The following is a 16,985-nucleotide window of genomic DNA, read 5'->3' on the forward strand; positions in this document are numbered from 1 at the left end:
GGTGGGACGCCTGCCCTATGAGCTCTCTGAATTCAGGAGCCTCTAAGGGGATGCGCCAGTTTCCAAAGGTTCTCACCTACCTTGGATGGGGTGTAAAAAGATGACGTTACAACTGGAGGGGCTGCGTGGCATGGCACTGAGACAGCATGGAGCATCCTCGCATATATAGACGGAGGTGAGCCCTAAAGGCAGAATACAAACTGGCCAGTAAAAATGCTAACATGCGGTGGGACACCCCCCCACCCCCAGCCTGTGCTTTTTGTTGTCTACTTGCCGATACAGAGGAAAATGTAGTTGGCTGAGGGACCCCACCTCTTAACATCTGGCTGCTTCAAAGCGTACGAAGAAAATTGTGGTCAGAAAACTGTATCATGTTAACACCTATCCGGTGCTTTTCTCCCCAAGATCTCCCACTTCCTACTGCCAGTGTTGCAGCACGATATCACTATGTGAAAAACAGTTTGTGATTTTTGGTATTTGTCTCGATTGCATTTGCCTGTGAAGAAACGCACACACAAAGTGCTGACTGCTCTGTATGAAGAAACCGGCAGTGCAAAATATAAAATATATACATCATTAAGTGTTTTCAAAACAAAAGGGGCCTTTATTTGTTTAATGGCCTTTAACCTTAGTGTTAGAACAGTTCTTGAGACACTGTGCAAACAAAATATTACGTTTATCTGTCATCAAATCTCGCCCTTTTTTTGCTAAATTTCACAATGAAGCTCTACTCCGCCATACTCAGCAAAAAGAGAAACACTAAAAGGAAAACTCTTCGTCATAAACGTTAGATAATCTTCTTTCTTCTTTAGAAAATATGTCTTCAGAAAAAGATTTTTTTTCTCTCTCGCTTCACACTGCTTACTTTTTACACACCCTCCTCTGCTTCCCGTGCACCCTCCCTACCTGTTACTGGTTTTGTGGACTAGCCATCTTATTTGGCTTATAAACAATTACGTGCTTTTGCCCAAAAGTACTGTGGGTGCCAGTGAAAATAATATTCTGTTTAATGCCTCATCAGTAGCTGTGCCAGATACAACTACGAGTTCAAAAATGAAATGGATACTGGAGGTGAATATCCAAACTAGAGTGTCACCTAGGAAAAAATAATGACTTTTACAGAGCTCCACTTGGGATCAGTGGATGCAATGGGTGTGCTTCCCCATGTACACAATCAACACATCTCTCCATGGATGTGTTAATGTCCTCTTAAACTGAAAGAGGGGAGATTTAGATTAGATATCAGGAAGAAATTCTTGACTGTGAGGGTGGTGAGGCACTGGAACAGGCTGCCCAGGGAAGCTGTGGATGCCCCATCCCTGGAATTGTTCAAGGCCAGGCTGGATGGGGCTTTGAGCAGCCTGGTCTAGTGGGAGGTGTCCCTGCCCATGGCAGGGGGTTGGAACTAGATGATCTTTAAGGTCCCTTCCAACCTGAACCATTCTATGATTCTACGATGTGATGTGTTTGAACATACACTTACACAGCTCTCGTGCCTTACACCGGATCTGATGCATGCTTGTGCAACCGCTGCCTCTAACTGTGCACAGTGTAAAGATGAGGAAGGGAAAAACCAGATCACTGACTCCAGTGGTACTTTTGAATACTTTCTTACCCGCTCTCTGTGCCACATACCAGAAACGTTTTAGGAATGCTTTTCCCTTGCCATACATAACGGTAAGGTATTCCTTACACATCTGCTGGCTCAGTATCCAGACTCATCCATTTCTCTGCCACATTAAAATATAACATCACTTGGATCTTGAACACACAAATCCAGATGCTGTATCCAATCATCTTTGATGCTGCTGCTGAAGCTGTCAGCAAGATGGTAATTTACTTGATTTTAAGTGTGCAAAATGTTAGAAGCTGTTCGTGCCTGCATTGGTGTCAAAGCAGATGGGGCCTCTCGCTTCCTATGAACTGTACGTGGACCGCCTCATCACATGCACGTCAACCACTCCAGTGCATATTGCTGAGGTTTGCTAGTGCTGGTTAACCAAAGCTAATTTCACAAAATTCTTTGTGTGTCACCACAATCAAGCACATCACAGACGCACACCATGTGTAGCAGAACCGCCACCCACATGGAGAACTCCCATCACATACGATCGGTCAAACAGGGCTTCCCAGTAGGTCAATGCAAAGCAGAGAGGTGCCAGGTGTTGTGCAGATAACTAGCGCTGAGAGGCAGGTCCTTCCTCAAGTGGTGGAAGCCGAGTTTCCTGTTCTTGTTTCAAGGGTCATTACTCTGTTTTAAGCAAAGAGTCTTCAGAGCAGAGAACAAAACCCAAGACTTCCCATCTCTTTCCTTGACATGGTACATATTTTATGGCACATTTCAAAGACTTTCAAAAGCTGGGCTTGGGTCCCCTTGAGCTAAACACAAAAAGATCCAGGGGATGCTTCCCATTTTGTTTTGAAAGACATCCACACCTGCCAAAATGTTTTGTGCAGCATCCTCAGAATATATCCAGCAGTGAAGACCCCTGGTATCACAAAACACCTAATCCGTACTCAGAGTTTGTCCAGGAACTTACAGCCTTGTAGCTGGATTTTTAAGAGGATTTTCCCTTCCCTCACAGGGGACGGAGCAGAGAGGAGGTCTCGAATCACTTGCAGAGGGGGCAGCCTGACAGCAGACGCAAGGTCATTCGTGGGGGAAAGAGGGCAAGGTTAGAGGCCACCCATTGCACTTTTCACTGATGAGCTGGCGCTGGCCTATGAAGCTCTGCCAGGTGTAGGTGATTCTGTTTGCACCTGGATGCAGTGTCTCCGGCAGCAGAGACCTTCAGTGCTGGAAACCGCCCATGTACAGCCTCCTTGTGCCTGTTGCAGAGAAGGGAAGTAACAGAGTGGAGGTTTCTAGGATCAGAGCCTGACTTGTCTCAATACCATTCAACGTGTCCATATGGTAGGTACAGACCTTCACTCACGTTTAAACTAGCAGTAGCTTGGTGGGATTTTTAATGTACTGCATTGGAATTTTCAGTGTATTGCACTACAATGTCCTTCCTACCCATCCATCTTATCTAGGAGGGAAGAGCTCTCCTTTTGAGTGTGATATAACCTGGTCTTTCCCAACTCCTATTGATTACATTTTTGTCTTCCTTCAAACATTCTCACATTAGCTGATGCCTGTTCTCTTTCAGTTAAGTAACCACGGGCCCTGTTGTTAGTCTGGTGATCTGAGAATACAAAAATACATACTGGCCAAGGGTAAGTTGCAATATTTTGCCACCAAGAGTTTTATGATACTTATTTCCAGAGAGTAACTAGGTCTCCCACACCCCTTATAAATACCTATTCTTTATATGCCTAAAGCTGTCTTAACACATACTCACAACTCCACTATCTTTGCAAGATAGTGTACCTAGAAACCACAACACACAAGGTAATTAGAAGTTTACAACACTAATTTCAGCCTGTTTCTAACCTGAGACTGTCTATAGTACTTCGGTCTCTGAACATAAAAGATCCTTCTTTACCTTTGTCTTCAGCTTGTCAAGTACAGTAAGTGTTTGAATTCAGAAAGTCACCTCCTTTTCCCCTCATGCTCTGCTTCTCTGGATTCCTAAATCTTGCAAATGAAAAGCTACAGTTTTCTTCTTCGTCTGAACAGTTCTGTAGGAAAGGATAAGGAGGTTAAAATTCACAAGATAACAATTTCATACCTGAAGCCTTGAAAAAAACTGCAGCACAGGGCTCAGGGGCCAGGGGAAAGAAGGCTCTGGAGAATGATATTTCCTAAAGATTCATCTTAGCAGTTGCAATTAACTTCCTCAATACCCTTTTGGATAAAAGTTATCAGATAAGAGATCAAGAGAGAGAACATGATTTAGCTCCAGCAAGTCTCGATTTACAATCTGTCTTCCCTGATCTGAGTTCATTTTGTGCAACTCCTGTGTCATGTTCTTCTCTTGCAGAGGTGGAAGAAAGAGTTTAAGTCACAACAGATAAGTGTAGATCCTCTGGAGGCCGAAATGAAATGTCTCTTAATAGCGTCTTTATGGCACTCCCAGGATATCACCATATCCTACAGGGCTATTATGAGGGGAATTTCATCTGCTTTACTCGAAAAAGCTTTGGTGACATTCTGGAAAAAATGCATAATGCAGCAATTTAAAATAGCTAAAATATTTGGTTCAAGTTTCCTGGATTTCAGCCCTGCCTAAGAAAAGAGTGTGTAGGGAGGGAGGTGCAGAAGGGAAAGGAGAGAATTAGAAATAACCCTCTCTCCCTTTCTCCTTTTGCTCTCTTTTCCCACCACGCTCCGACGTTCAAAATCAACCTGAGGATCGAGGGGGAGGATGCTGCTGTTGAGGAGCGCTCTCTGTCAGGCTTCTCTGTGGAGAGGTCTGATTTTCATAAGCACAAACAGGAGACCTCTGCCTGATCGTGTTTCCAGGCCTGGATTATTAATGGTTGTATTTCCAGCCCTTTAATTGCTTCCTCTTCTGGTGATGTCTTTTTTTGTCTTCCTTCAGCTAATACACGCTCGGTACGTATTAAGTAATGAAAATGCACAATCAAGGCACGCACGCCTTGCAACTGCTGTTTATAGTCAAGGATTTAAAACTAGTAACAAGGGAGGTTAATGTTATTCTTAGGAGATAACGCTTGTTGCCATGGTGAAGACGTCTTCTGTCACTCACTGTTGGGAAGATGGCGCCTGTGCTATGAATGCTTGACGGTATTTTTGCTTTCGAGATTAGCAATAGTAATTATTCCAACGCAGATACTAACCCGCCTGTTTCTGTGCAGATTCTCATATAGATGCTTTGTATCTAAACGGGCTCCTCTCTGCCTTCTCGGTGGGCTCGAGGTGCCGGTATCGATAGGGCTTTTCAATGCCTGAAGAAACAACGGAAAACAGCAATAGATTGTGTCTGAAGATAACAATGGTCTTGTAAAAAAATAAAGTGTCAGGCAATTTGATGTATGTTACCGTTAGCATCATATTGTGGAGATCCTTCAGCTTTTTTAAATATATAAACTTTCATTAGGCCTGATCTGATGCTCACAACCTCATGATCTGCGCTTCCTACTAAAATTTATTCAGGCAATAATCCACAAGAAATTGGTTGTTTTCAGCAGTTTATGACTTGTTATTTAACATTTAACAGAATGGCAGTTTATTTTGGTAACAACCAATACTGAGAGGTTTATTGCCATTGTAAACCATAATCAACCGTTTGTATCATTACTAGCTTTTCAAGATATAAAAATGGCCAGCTGCATTGGAAAATTGTTTAGCAGCTATAAACATTTGCATTGAAGATTAGGTATGGAGTTATTTCACCTTAAAGGTCGAAAGTATTTAGAGAAACTTTCAGTGTAAATTATTCAGCAGATTGGTAAAACCCAATCCCGGAAAGACAACACCAAAACAATTCCCAGTAATTTTTCCAATTATGGTCCTGAAAAAGGAATCTGTAGGAGATGGACAATACAGAAGATTGCACTTTCTTTATCGCAGCATCAGGCCAGCAACTAAAGCTCGTTGCCTTTATAGATGTTGCAACTGTTTTGCTGAATAATTTATTGTACTGTACTCACAAATAGCTTAATCATCAGGGTTTCCCATTTCTCTCTTAGCATCAGGCAACTGGCCACAGATTCCATAATTCACATGTTTAGAAAAATTCCAAACGCTTCCATTTTGGTTGGAATAGGTTTCCAATGAGAGCACATTTTTTATATCAGTACATCAGTTCTTCATCTTAATCCATTATAGTGGGCCAAATCTAAGTGAGAAATTCACAGTGAATAACTCAAGTGTACAAATTAGTTTCTATTTTTGCTCTCAAAAATACATCTACAAGCTGACTGCCATTTCATTTCTTCTACTTATTTCGCTAATATTTTAGTTGCACAAGTAGTAACTGCAGAATATTTAAGCTGAGTCTAATCACAGTAGCTCTGCTATTGCCACTGTCTCAGTGGATATATACGTTTGCACAGTTCATGCAAATGTTCACTTACAAATAAAAAAATAAAAATGTTTCCTCTTAACACTTCTGCCTGGCTGCAAAGTTCATTTTTCCAAACTGTTTGTGCCAGTAAAATTTTCACTGAGAAAAGCCACTGCAGAGAGAAGAAAAATGGATTAAAAACATCCATTTAAACCTTTGCGCAGGTAAGAGGAGGCATGTTTGTTTTTTTTTTAATTTATGTTTAGTAGCGTTCATTCACCTCCTCAATGCTGATTGGAATCTCTGGCAGAAAGCTTTAACTCATTTCTTCCTCCAGTCTTCAAACATTATGAAGCAAATTAATCCCTCCCATAACTCCAGTGAATTTGAGGACGTTATAGCAGAGATGACTTTGGCACTATATTTCTCATTTAAAGTGCTTACCTGCTCATGCACACTTTTTATACAGTCAAGGGTGATGGTTGCTGGTTTTCATTATTCACATTCAAATGATGTAAAATACGGGAGACACCGCGGCTTTAATTCTCAGATAGTTTTTGTAGGGTTTGCCTTCCGTAACTTGGCATGGGTTGTTAGGATTCCCAGATATATGCAACTGTTGCCACACTGTTTCACTGGAAACAGAAGTTTTCTGAACCTCCACAAAGGTGCCCAGCAGGCTGAGGAAGAGAAGGAAACTGAGGAGACATCCTCCTTGGAAGCATGGTCCACCATGTGGATGCTTTTTGAAGGGAGAAGATAATTTCTCTTTTAAAAAAAAAAAATAAAAAAAAATCAAAAGAACAACAAACTCTTATTTTTGCCTCCCTTACAAGCCTAGAGATAACACATGACATGAAAGAAATTGAAACAAAGTCCTCAGGAAAAAAAATAAAATCCAACGCCAAATCTACCACCTAGTCATATTCAACCTGTCTTTCACGTTGTTAAAAATTCTCGTCAGCCCAGGGCATCGGTAGCAGAACGGCAGCAATGAGGATCAGGCAATCCTGCCTGCCAGTCAGAGGCATTAGCAATTTGCTGGTTGCAGAAAAAACTAAAAAAAAAAGGGGAGCATTTCATAAAGCAACAACAGCAAGGCAGCCTTCTTTCCACTCGGCTGCATCAGTAGAGCTATAGGCTACCAGGTCGCAGAGCTGAAGAGCGTTTAGGCCTGTTCTTCACCAGCGCAAGTGGGGATACACAAAAGCAGGCACGAAAGTTGACGGGAAAAAGCTGCATTCTTCAGTTTACCTTTCCTGGCTAAAGTAAAAGTAGATACTTGCATTCAGAACCATTACCAGCCTCTGCTGGATTGATGCGGTGGAGGAAAATGTGAATCAGAGGGTGGCTTTTCCAGGCGTGGATGAGTTATTTAATCAAAATGGTGCCTTTGTCATTTGTGAAGTCTTTTTCTCCTCCGTATTTTTATGAAACACTGAGTCATTCAAAAATTTGAAAGCATTTATGTTCACATCATTTTTTTACTGAATTTCGGGGAATATTGTAAACTAATGGTGTTGCCTTCTCCCCTTTTTTCTTCTTTGGTCCAGAATCACATGGGCTAGCCATTGGCATCATTAGTAGCTCTTGAGTCATTGTGTTTTCAACTTTTAAATTGGGTTTTAAAAGACTACATTTGCACATGTATTAAAGGCTTCAACTTGTATCAGAAGGCTCATTTTCAGGGCTGTAAAGTCATTTGGTTACGAGGTCAGCATCCTCACCTGGGGACATCCCAAAACCACGAGCCCACCAGGCAGCAAGGACACCTCAGCACTCTGCTTTTTCTGTTTCTTGTCATCCATGGACCAGCTTTTGAAATAAGACTTTCACAATATATAACCCAATTATGTGCCCTCCCCACCTCCACTCTCAATCCAACAAAACGCATGTGGTTTTTTCAGCTAAGCTTCAAGTCAACCTGAATAAACAGGTCAGCTTTCCCAAGCACTGGCTGCTCAGTAGCTAATGCTGAAGTGGCATAAGCTAATTTATATTCTGTAGGGTCACTTAAACTCTCGAGTGTTAAGCTAAAGTGTCAGCCAGGTCCCAATGGGGCAAGTCTCTGCAGCTCTCGGAGCACTTTTTCTTAGGAGGAGAGTTTCGTCCCTCATTAGAATTCGTTTCGTATTATGGATTCCTTCCTTCTTTCCTCCCAGAAGTGGAAGGACTAATTAGGAATAGTTATCACTGCTGACATTCAAAGCGTTATGAGAATTGCAGCCCACTGAAACAAAAAGGGAATTCATATCTGTTGTAGGAGATTCTGACAATTCAGGCGTCGTTAGATTCCAGTAGGGTCACCTTTAAAGCTTTCCTCAGCTTCAGCTCCATCAGCCTGGCTTTCATTACAAACCAGTGAGACTGGAGTACAACTGAAGCTGCCTGGACCTCTGGGTTGTTGTTTGGAGTTTTGGGGTTTTTTGGGGGATGTGGGGGTGAGGGGAAGATGAGTACAAAAAGTCCAGGCAAGCTCCTGTGTTTCAGAGTCTAACCCCTCACGCTGTTCTCACTTCTGCTGACGCATTAACTTCTGCAGAGGTTCTTCATTTGCTTGGCTTGCATGGCTTTTGTAAGGTGCTATCTCTAGTTTTTTTTCACTTCAAAATTTCCTCTGAGCATAAATAGGCAAGCACCCATTGCTCTGGTGGGAGAGTCGAGGCAGGGGGGAGGTTATATCCACCAGCCAAACCTGAAGCAGAGGGAGGACGCCAGTTTGGGACTGCCACCAGCAGATCTAAGATGTGCCACTGCCAAAGGCAGCTCCTCTCCAGCACCCATGGGTACCCCTGTGCATTCACGTCAGTGCAAGCCGGAGACCACGCAGTTAAGGTGGTTCATTGAAATCGGAGCCCCATCACAAGCGCCAATGCACGGGAGAGCCACACACAAGCCAAGGGGACCTTCAGTAGCTACCTGCTATTACTCTGGAATCAGCAGGTCACGCTGCTGCAACCCGTGTCCCCAGAAAATCTGACACAGACTCTGACATTTTCATTCTGCCTTCAGACTCTGAGAGAGCCAAGAGTTCAGCTTCACAACTTTTAAGCCATATCCCTTTGAGGGAGAGGGTGTTGCTGAGGGGAAAAAGAAAACCCTTTCCTATTTAATTCTCAGCAGCTGGTAATCTAATCAGTTTGCTAACCAGCTTTACATATGCAACTTCAGTGCTTAGCAGTAGATAGATTCACAAGTGCGAAGAAAGGGAAAAAAAAAAAAAACAACCAAAAAACCAAACCTAAAATAAATCACATTTAGAGATTCCAGGCAGATTCCAGTATCAAAATGGAAACCGGGATAAAGTGTCCAGAAGCTAAGGAGAAAAAAAGAATCCCTCTGATTGTTGCTGAAAAAGATTGGTAAAGTCTACAGAAGTCTTCATTATAGTGTAATCCTTCCTTCCGTCCCCCCAAACATTTTTAAGTTATCTTCTCTCTTCATGATTGCCTTTATGTTGTCATTGACATTGTGTTGCAGTAAGTCAGCCTCTAATATTAGATGCAATTATGATACGTGGCATTGAAATCCTGCTTAAAGTAAGATTCCACTTGAAGGAGTCACCTTAGATCTATGCCTTTGTAAGGCTGTTTATTGCTTTTGTGATTGCGCTACCAAGTAGTCTTTGCATACAAGTACCAAGGTGCTACCAGCCAGATCCAAAATAGATAAAAGGAGCCAAACATTTGAGTAACTTGAATTCCGATGTCTGCAGTCAGATTTGTACTCTAGAAACCCCTCCGCAGCTGCTGCCTCACCTCAGTTTTGAAGCTGTATTTTTGCTTGATTTAACCCCTGTTTTGTTTGTGCATGTTGGTGGAATGGAGTCAATTAGCACTAACTGCCCCTATGCCCAACAGACATCAAGAAACTAGGAAATTAGATGGGTTGTGGACGCTGCTGAAGCCAAAGTGATTCTGGAGGCACCACTGGACGTGCCGACACCTACACTGCGAAGTCCAGTGGAAATTAAGAGTTTAAGACACTTTGTGGATTTATCTCAGTATTCTCAGTTAACAATTTTTTTTCCCTGCCTTACAAAACTGGACCACAGCCTGATCTTTTCATGTCAAACATCACACTCAAAAAGGTTCTGAGGTCAGACTGTGCCATGGGTGACACCGACTTGTGTCTTCTGTCTTGCACGAATGCCTGTAACTCTACCTCCTCAGTGGCAACACACAGTATAACTCACTGGCCGTTAACTCCATTAGGACTAGGATCCAGCCAGCTACTTCGCGGTTAAAATCACGACAGCGATACAGTTAACAGCAGAAAACAAAATTAGAAGGAGAAGAAAAAAAAAAAAATCAACAAAAATACGAGGTGACAAGCGCTTATTTACGTAGTCATTTTTCAGGAGCTGAGCTGCACTTTAATACATAAATGCATTGTACCTTTAGTGAAACCTTCCTCCTGAATAGCTAATAAGTTATATTTAAGTGCTTTCACCAATGAACTGACTTACTTTAGTCACTGTGAAATCATTTTTATTATCCTTCTGTCCAAAAAAGTTGGAGGTAGCTAAAATCATTTTGGTGCACCTCCTGCAAGCTTATGAATTATTGAAGACTGGAGGGAGAGTGGCTGCACCGAGAAAAAGACGGATAGCGAGGGCATTTTCGCTGTTTCCGAGAAAGACGGCTTGACGGGAAGGCAGGAGCCCCGCAAACATCCGCAGGATTGTATTCTTAATGAGGGAGGTGGTGGAAAAGACCAAAGCTGACTCACCAAAGGCTGAAATATTTAATTGTGTGATATCAGCATATGGAGACGCTAACCGAGCACGTAAGAAAGTTGCAGATGTTGCTCTGTGGCACAGCACCTGGCTTCCAGCTTGCTCTCTCCCAGGTATTTAAGGCCCCTGAAGAAATGGTATCTACGCGCTGTTGAGCGCGATGTTGGCTGGTGGTTAAATAATACGCTAAGATCAGGAGAAACATAACAAACAGGAGCTTGCAAAGGATTTTTTTTTTTTTTTTTCCCCTCAAAGGGGAATCCCACTGCTTCTTCCCCAGCTGCGAGTAAAGGAAATCTAACTGGGAATCTTGTAGCCCTCTGCTTAATTCGAGAAACCTGAACCGCTGTCAGTAACCTCGGCCCTCAGATCTTTAAGCCTCTCTCAGCTGATCAATTTGTCCCCTACAGCAGTTCCTACTGCAGTAATTCCCACTGATGCCAGCGAAGGAAGCACTAAACAATTACGGGCTGGCCGGCTGCTGAACCTGCTAACTAGGTGCTCGTGATCTGAGGAGATATTTCTGTCTGTTTAGGCCACTGGCACTTTTACAAGAGAGAATGTCATAGAATTTATCATAGAATTGTTGAGGTTGGAAGGGACCTTTAAGATCATCGAGTCCAACCTTTAGCCTACCCTGACAAGAGCCACTTCTAAACCATGTCCCTCAGTGCCACATCTACCCTTTTTTTAAACACCTCCAGGGATGGTGAATCCACCACCTCCCTGGGCAGCCTATTCCAATGTTTAATAACCCTTTCAGTGAAAAAATGTCTCCTAATATCTAATCTAAACCTCCCCTGACGTAACTTGAACCCGTTTCCCCTCGTCCTATCACTTGTCACCAGGGAGAAGAGGTCAGCCCCCATCTCTCTACAACCTCCTTTCAGGTAGTTGTAGAGGGTGATAAGGTCTCCCCTCAGCCTCCTCTTTTCCAGGCTAAACAACCCCAGCTCCCTCAGTCGTTCTTCATAAGGTTTGTCCTCCAGGCCCCTCACCAGCTTTGTAGCCCTTCTCTGGACACGCTCCAACACCTCAATGTCCCTCTTGTAGCGAGGGGCCCAAAACTGAACGCAGTACTCGAGGTGGGGCCTCACCAGTGCCGAGTACAGGGGGATGATCACTTCCCTAGTCCGGCTCACCACACTATTCCTGATACAGGCTAGGATGCTGTTGGCCTTCTTGGCCACCTGGGCACACTGCTGGCTCATATTCAGCCGGCTGTCAACCAACACTCCCAAGTCCTTTTCTGTCGAGCTGCTTTCAAGCCATTCTGCCCCAATCCTGTAGCGCTGCTTGGGGTTGTTGTGACCCAAGTGCAGGACCCGGCACTTGGCCTTGTTGAACCTCATACCATTGGTCTCAGCCCATCGGTCCAGCCTGTCCAGATCCCTCTTCAGAGCCAACCTACCCTCAAGCAGGTCAACACGCCCGCCCAGTTTAGTGTCATCTGCAAACTTACTGAGGGTGCATTCAATCCCTTCATCCAGATCATTGATAAAGATATTAAAGAGAACCGGCCCCAGCACCGAACCCTGGGGGACACCACTTGTGACTGGACACCAACTGGATTTAACTCCATTTACCACCACTCTCTGGGCACGGCCACCCAGCCAGTTTTTTACCCAGCGAAGAGTATACCTGTCTTTGCTGTCTCGGCCTGGTGGAAACCAGGCAGCTTCCCACCACCTGGTATTAAGAACAAAGGACTGACCCAACCAGTGACAGCAAGACTGGACTCAGAGCTCTCTGGAGTGTTGGCTCCAGGACACCACCATGGAGTGGTATTAAAATACCACTATATATATACAATATACAAAACACCAATAATTAGTTTTGTGCAGGTCTCCAAACATACAAGACTATTTTCATTGAATCACAGAATGGTTCGGGTTGGAAGAGACCTTAAAGATCATCTAGTTCCAACCCCCCTGCCACGGGCAGGGACACCTCCCACTGGACCAGGCTGCTCAAAGCCCCATCCAGCCTGGCCTTGAACACTTCCAGGGATGGGGCATCCACAGCTTCTCTGGGCAACCTGTTCCAGTGTCTCACCACCCTCACAGTAAAGAATTTCTTCCTGATATCCAATCTAAATCTACCCTCTCAGTTTGAGTCTGTTAACCCGTGTCCTATCATTACACTCCCTGATAAAGAGCCCCTCCCCATCTCTCCTGTAGCCCCTTTAGGTACTGGAAGGCTGCTATAAGGTCTCCTTGGAGCCTTCTCTTGTCCAGGCTGAACAACCCCAACTCTCTCAGCCTGTCCTCATAGCATAGGTGCTCCAGCCCTCTCATCATCTTCATGGCCCTAATTTTAACTATGCTTTTAAGTTCAGCTAAGGCCACAAATGTTGTGCTTTGGACTTCATAAAAGCAAGAAAACAAAAAACACCTATAGAAACTATTAGAGGATTCTTCCCTGATATGACTATGCTGCTGTTAGACCTCTGCCATCTGACTTTCCCACTGGATCTCATAGAATAGGACAACCCAGCCTGGGAGGATCTCAAGAGGTCTCTAGTCCTACTTGCTGCTCAAAGCAGGACCACCTACGGGGTCAGAGCAGGTTACTCAGGACTTTATCCAGGGGATCTTGAAAGACTCCCAAGGATGGAGAATGCACATCCTCTCTGGGCAGCCTGTGTCACTGCTGGACTGTCTTTGGGGTGAAGAAGGATTATCTCCAGCCTGCACCTCCCTTTTCAATTTGTGCCCTCTTTCTCTCAGTCTCCCGCCATGCATGACTGCGAGAGCCCATATTCTATTCACTGCAGGATGGTGAACAGGTCACAGGTAGGATCTCTACCGTTCTTTGCAACGCAATCTGTTCAATCACCTGCTGGATGTAAGGAACATCCAAATTGCCCACATCCATTCCAACAGTCAGGAAAAATCAGGAAATCCAGAAGCAGGTTCCATGTCCTGTGCAATGTTTAAATCATACAACCAGTTTGGAGAGGAACCATCTTGGAGAATAACTTTGCCACTATTTAAAACTAGAGTTTTTTAGATACACTATCTGCTATATTAAAAAAAACCCAACTAATTGACCTCTCTTTGTACGTTAGTATATAAATAAGGAAACCGTAATAGCACAGTAGGGGTGTTTTAATGTCACACGAAGCTGTACAGCAATTATTCTGTGTACCACGACCATCTCATGAAAAATCTTAAGAATATTAATCGGATGATGCTATCTTTCTCAAAATGATATTTCTCATTCTAAATATAGTTTTGTGATTTCCTAATATTAAAGGAAGTAGGTGTATTGCTATCTAGGCTGATAATTCAAGTTATTCATGAGAGGAGTTTCTCACCCCATGGTTCATGGATCACCAACAGTCAGAAAGACATGAAATAATGATCTAAAATTCCCTCCCTCCTACTCAAATGCCCCAAGCAAGTGAATAAACTTACAAAACAGAACGGAGTGAAATACAAAAGCGTATTTTAAATGTAGCTGACATTTTGATCATTGGCAAATAGAAATTTTTATTTGGGCAACATCCCAAGAAGCTCTAGCATTTTTTTTGTTTTCCAGAAAGTTTTATATTCTCCTCATTTAAAAAAAAAAAAGAAAGTTGGGAACATGGATCTGTGAAAAAATAGCTTGTACAAATACAGTATGATGATGGCAGAAGTACAGTGCCACTATTTCTTTAAAAGACTCATAACTACCATAGAATCATAGGGTTGGAAGGGACCTCTGGAGATCATCTAGTCCAATCCCCCTGCCAGAGCAGGGTCACCTACAGCAGGTTGCACAGGAACGCGTCCAGGCGGGTTTTGAATGTCTCCAGAGACGGAGACTCCACACCTCTCTGGGCAGCCTGTTCCAGTGCTCTGCCACCCTCAAAGTCAAGAAGTTCCTCCTCATGTTTAGATGGAACTTTCTATGCTCAAGTTTGTGACCTGTCGCTGGGCACCACTGAAAAGAGCCTGGCCCCCACATTGCATGTATCCATACCAGAGCAAAATTGGGTATAAACTCAATAAAGAACATGAATTGGAAATGTTTGGGTGGTGTGTGTTGGTTTTTTGTTTGTTTGTTTGTTTGTTTAACTGGCTTCCTATTTATGCAACAATAATTAAATTAAGACCTCTAATTTACTTTGGCATAATTTTTTCTGTCTTTAAAAGAATGAGAGGTATGTCAGAAATTGCATACACACATGACAAGGAGAGCTTTTCTCACTCTCAAATTGTAATAATCTGATTTGGAAAATTAATATTAAAGTCAAAAGAATTCAAGAAAAGTGTTATTCTAAAAGTGCGCCCCAGTACAGATGCAAAATTCCTCATGGGATGCTGAAAAGTAGTGTGCATGTGTATAAACATGTGTGTGCTTATACACATACACACGTTCGGTTGCTTGAGAGCAATCGTTGAAATGACAAAGGTCAGAAGTCCCGAGATTGTGCTGGCATCACGGATGGTGCCAATTCACAAATACGTCTTTGCCAAACATGCCAAAAGCTGTCGTTGCTGACCCAAGGGAAAATGTTAATTTTACCACCATTCAACTAAAAAGTTCTGGAAGATGTAACTGGCAATTTAGTGCCAGTCTACAGTGCTGCTTGTCAAGGACAGAGAGACAGATGGACAGAAGGTCACAGAAGAGTGTGAATTAAAGGAAAAACCCTAAAGCCCAACATGTAGAAAGTGATGCTCCTAAAGAAGTTATCAATACCTTTGATAGTAAAATTCTTTGAGTTGTTTTGACACCATCTCATGTTTTAAACTGGCCCAGAAGTGGGAACCAGAACTCAGGGCTCTGGCCCTTGGATCTTGAAGGCTTGATGAACCTTACGTTCTGCAGCAAAGCACAACCTCAGCAAGAAGTGGGGCAAGTGCCACCACCTCCTCAGCCCAGCTTCATTTGAGTACCAGGGCAGATCCAAGAATCTTCACGGCTGATGAGGCACCCTACAACCGCAGCTACTGGATCATGCTTTTTAGGGAACTTAAGACACCACGCACCTAATCCGTGGATTTAAGGATGAGAAACGTGTTAAACTGAGCAAAGGCCTGGCAAGAAGGAAGCCATTTTACACCCCTGCAGAAGCAGAAATCATTGAATCATAGAACGGTTTGGGTTGGAAGAGACTTTAAAAATCATCTAGTTCCAACCCCCTGCCATGGGCAGGGACACCTCCCACTAGACCAGGCTGCTCAAAGCCCCATCCAGCCTGGCCTTGAACGCTTCCAGGGATGGGGAAGTGACGGCTTCTCTGGGCAACCTGTTCCAGTGCCTCACCACCCTCACAGTAAAGAATTTCTTCCCCATATCCAATCTAAATCTCCCCTCTTTCAGTTTAAAACTGTTACCCCTCATCCTGTTGCTAGACTCCCTCATAGAGTCCCTCTCCATCTAAGCACGCAGGAGAGTAATTTTTTCGCTTTCAAATTACCTAGGAGATCAGGCAAAGATTTTGTGAATTGTACCCTTGTATTTATGTGTCTCAACTCTACCCATTTAGGTGAGCAAACGTTTTGCAAGTTGCACTCGTGCAGGCAGATAACGAGATCTCACCAAGTCTTTTAGTGGACCTATGCCCACGTCTGCTGCGGCAAGGGCAAAGAATGAAATTTCAGAGGAAACTCCTGCAGACCAAGAGCAAAAACTTGGCAGATGAGCAAGGTGTGCTTCATTAAGTAAACTGGGAATCGCCCACAAACGAATGCACTCAGTCCTGCCCAGATTCTGAAGTTCCAGAGGACACCTGGGCCTGGGTATCACGCCAGTAGGAAACTACTTGAGAATTCCCAACCGAAGAAGTCACAGATAAACGCTTTCTGGGCATTAAAACACACGCACACAGACAAAATGAGATTGCTTGTTGCTGGTGTTGCGGATGGACAGAAATTGCACCAGAATAAGTCAACCTCTATGCAGGTTTTACGGGTGTTATTTTGGTGGTGGTTTTTTTCTTTGTTTGTTTTTTTACCAAAAAAATTCTGCATCGGACGAGTAAAGAAAATAGTCTCAAGAGGCTGAATACTTATAAGGTTAAATTAACAGGCTACGCTATTAACAAAAAGCAGCGTTCTGCTCTTCCTAGCCCAGTTGAGCACCAAGCCCGGTGCTGCTCTGCCAGGCAGCCTCCAAAGACTCTGCTCAGCCTCCAACGCTGACTATCAGCAACGACAAACTGAGCAGGATTTGCGCGATTTGGTTGACTCCATCTTTCCTTGCACTGTCCCATCGTCACCCTCCTAAACATCGTTCCGTAGGTAAAGCAAGCCTTCCCGGTGAACAGAGGAGAAAAATCAGTTGCTTACGCAGATACGTGTTTATGCCATTGTACGCGTGATGTTATGGCACCGGCC

General features: G+C 43.6%; 1 long non-coding RNA gene across 2 annotated transcripts; it reads right to left on the reverse strand.

Moving 5' to 3' along the window:
• Positions 1-611: 611 nt before the first annotated feature.
• Positions 612-6,738, reverse strand: LOC134519202 (uncharacterized). 2 transcript variants are annotated; one of them, XR_010072162.1, is made up of 4 exons: positions 6,360-6,738; positions 4,747-4,854; positions 3,489-3,624; positions 612-2,829 (listed from the first exon to the last, which is right to left on the reverse strand). It is a non-coding gene; the product is annotated as an uncharacterized LOC134519202 (long non-coding RNA). The 2 variants fall into 2 exon arrangements; XR_010072165.1 differs by lacking the exon at positions 6,360-6,738 and adding an exon at positions 5,560-5,736.
• Between the last annotated feature and the right edge of the window lie 10,247 nt (positions 6,739-16,985).

The sequence above is a fragment of the Chroicocephalus ridibundus genome, chromosome 1 (genome assembly GCF_963924245.1).
Source record: "Chroicocephalus ridibundus chromosome 1, bChrRid1.1, whole genome shotgun sequence".
Classification (NCBI taxonomy): domain Eukaryota; kingdom Metazoa; phylum Chordata; class Aves; order Charadriiformes; family Laridae; genus Chroicocephalus; species Chroicocephalus ridibundus.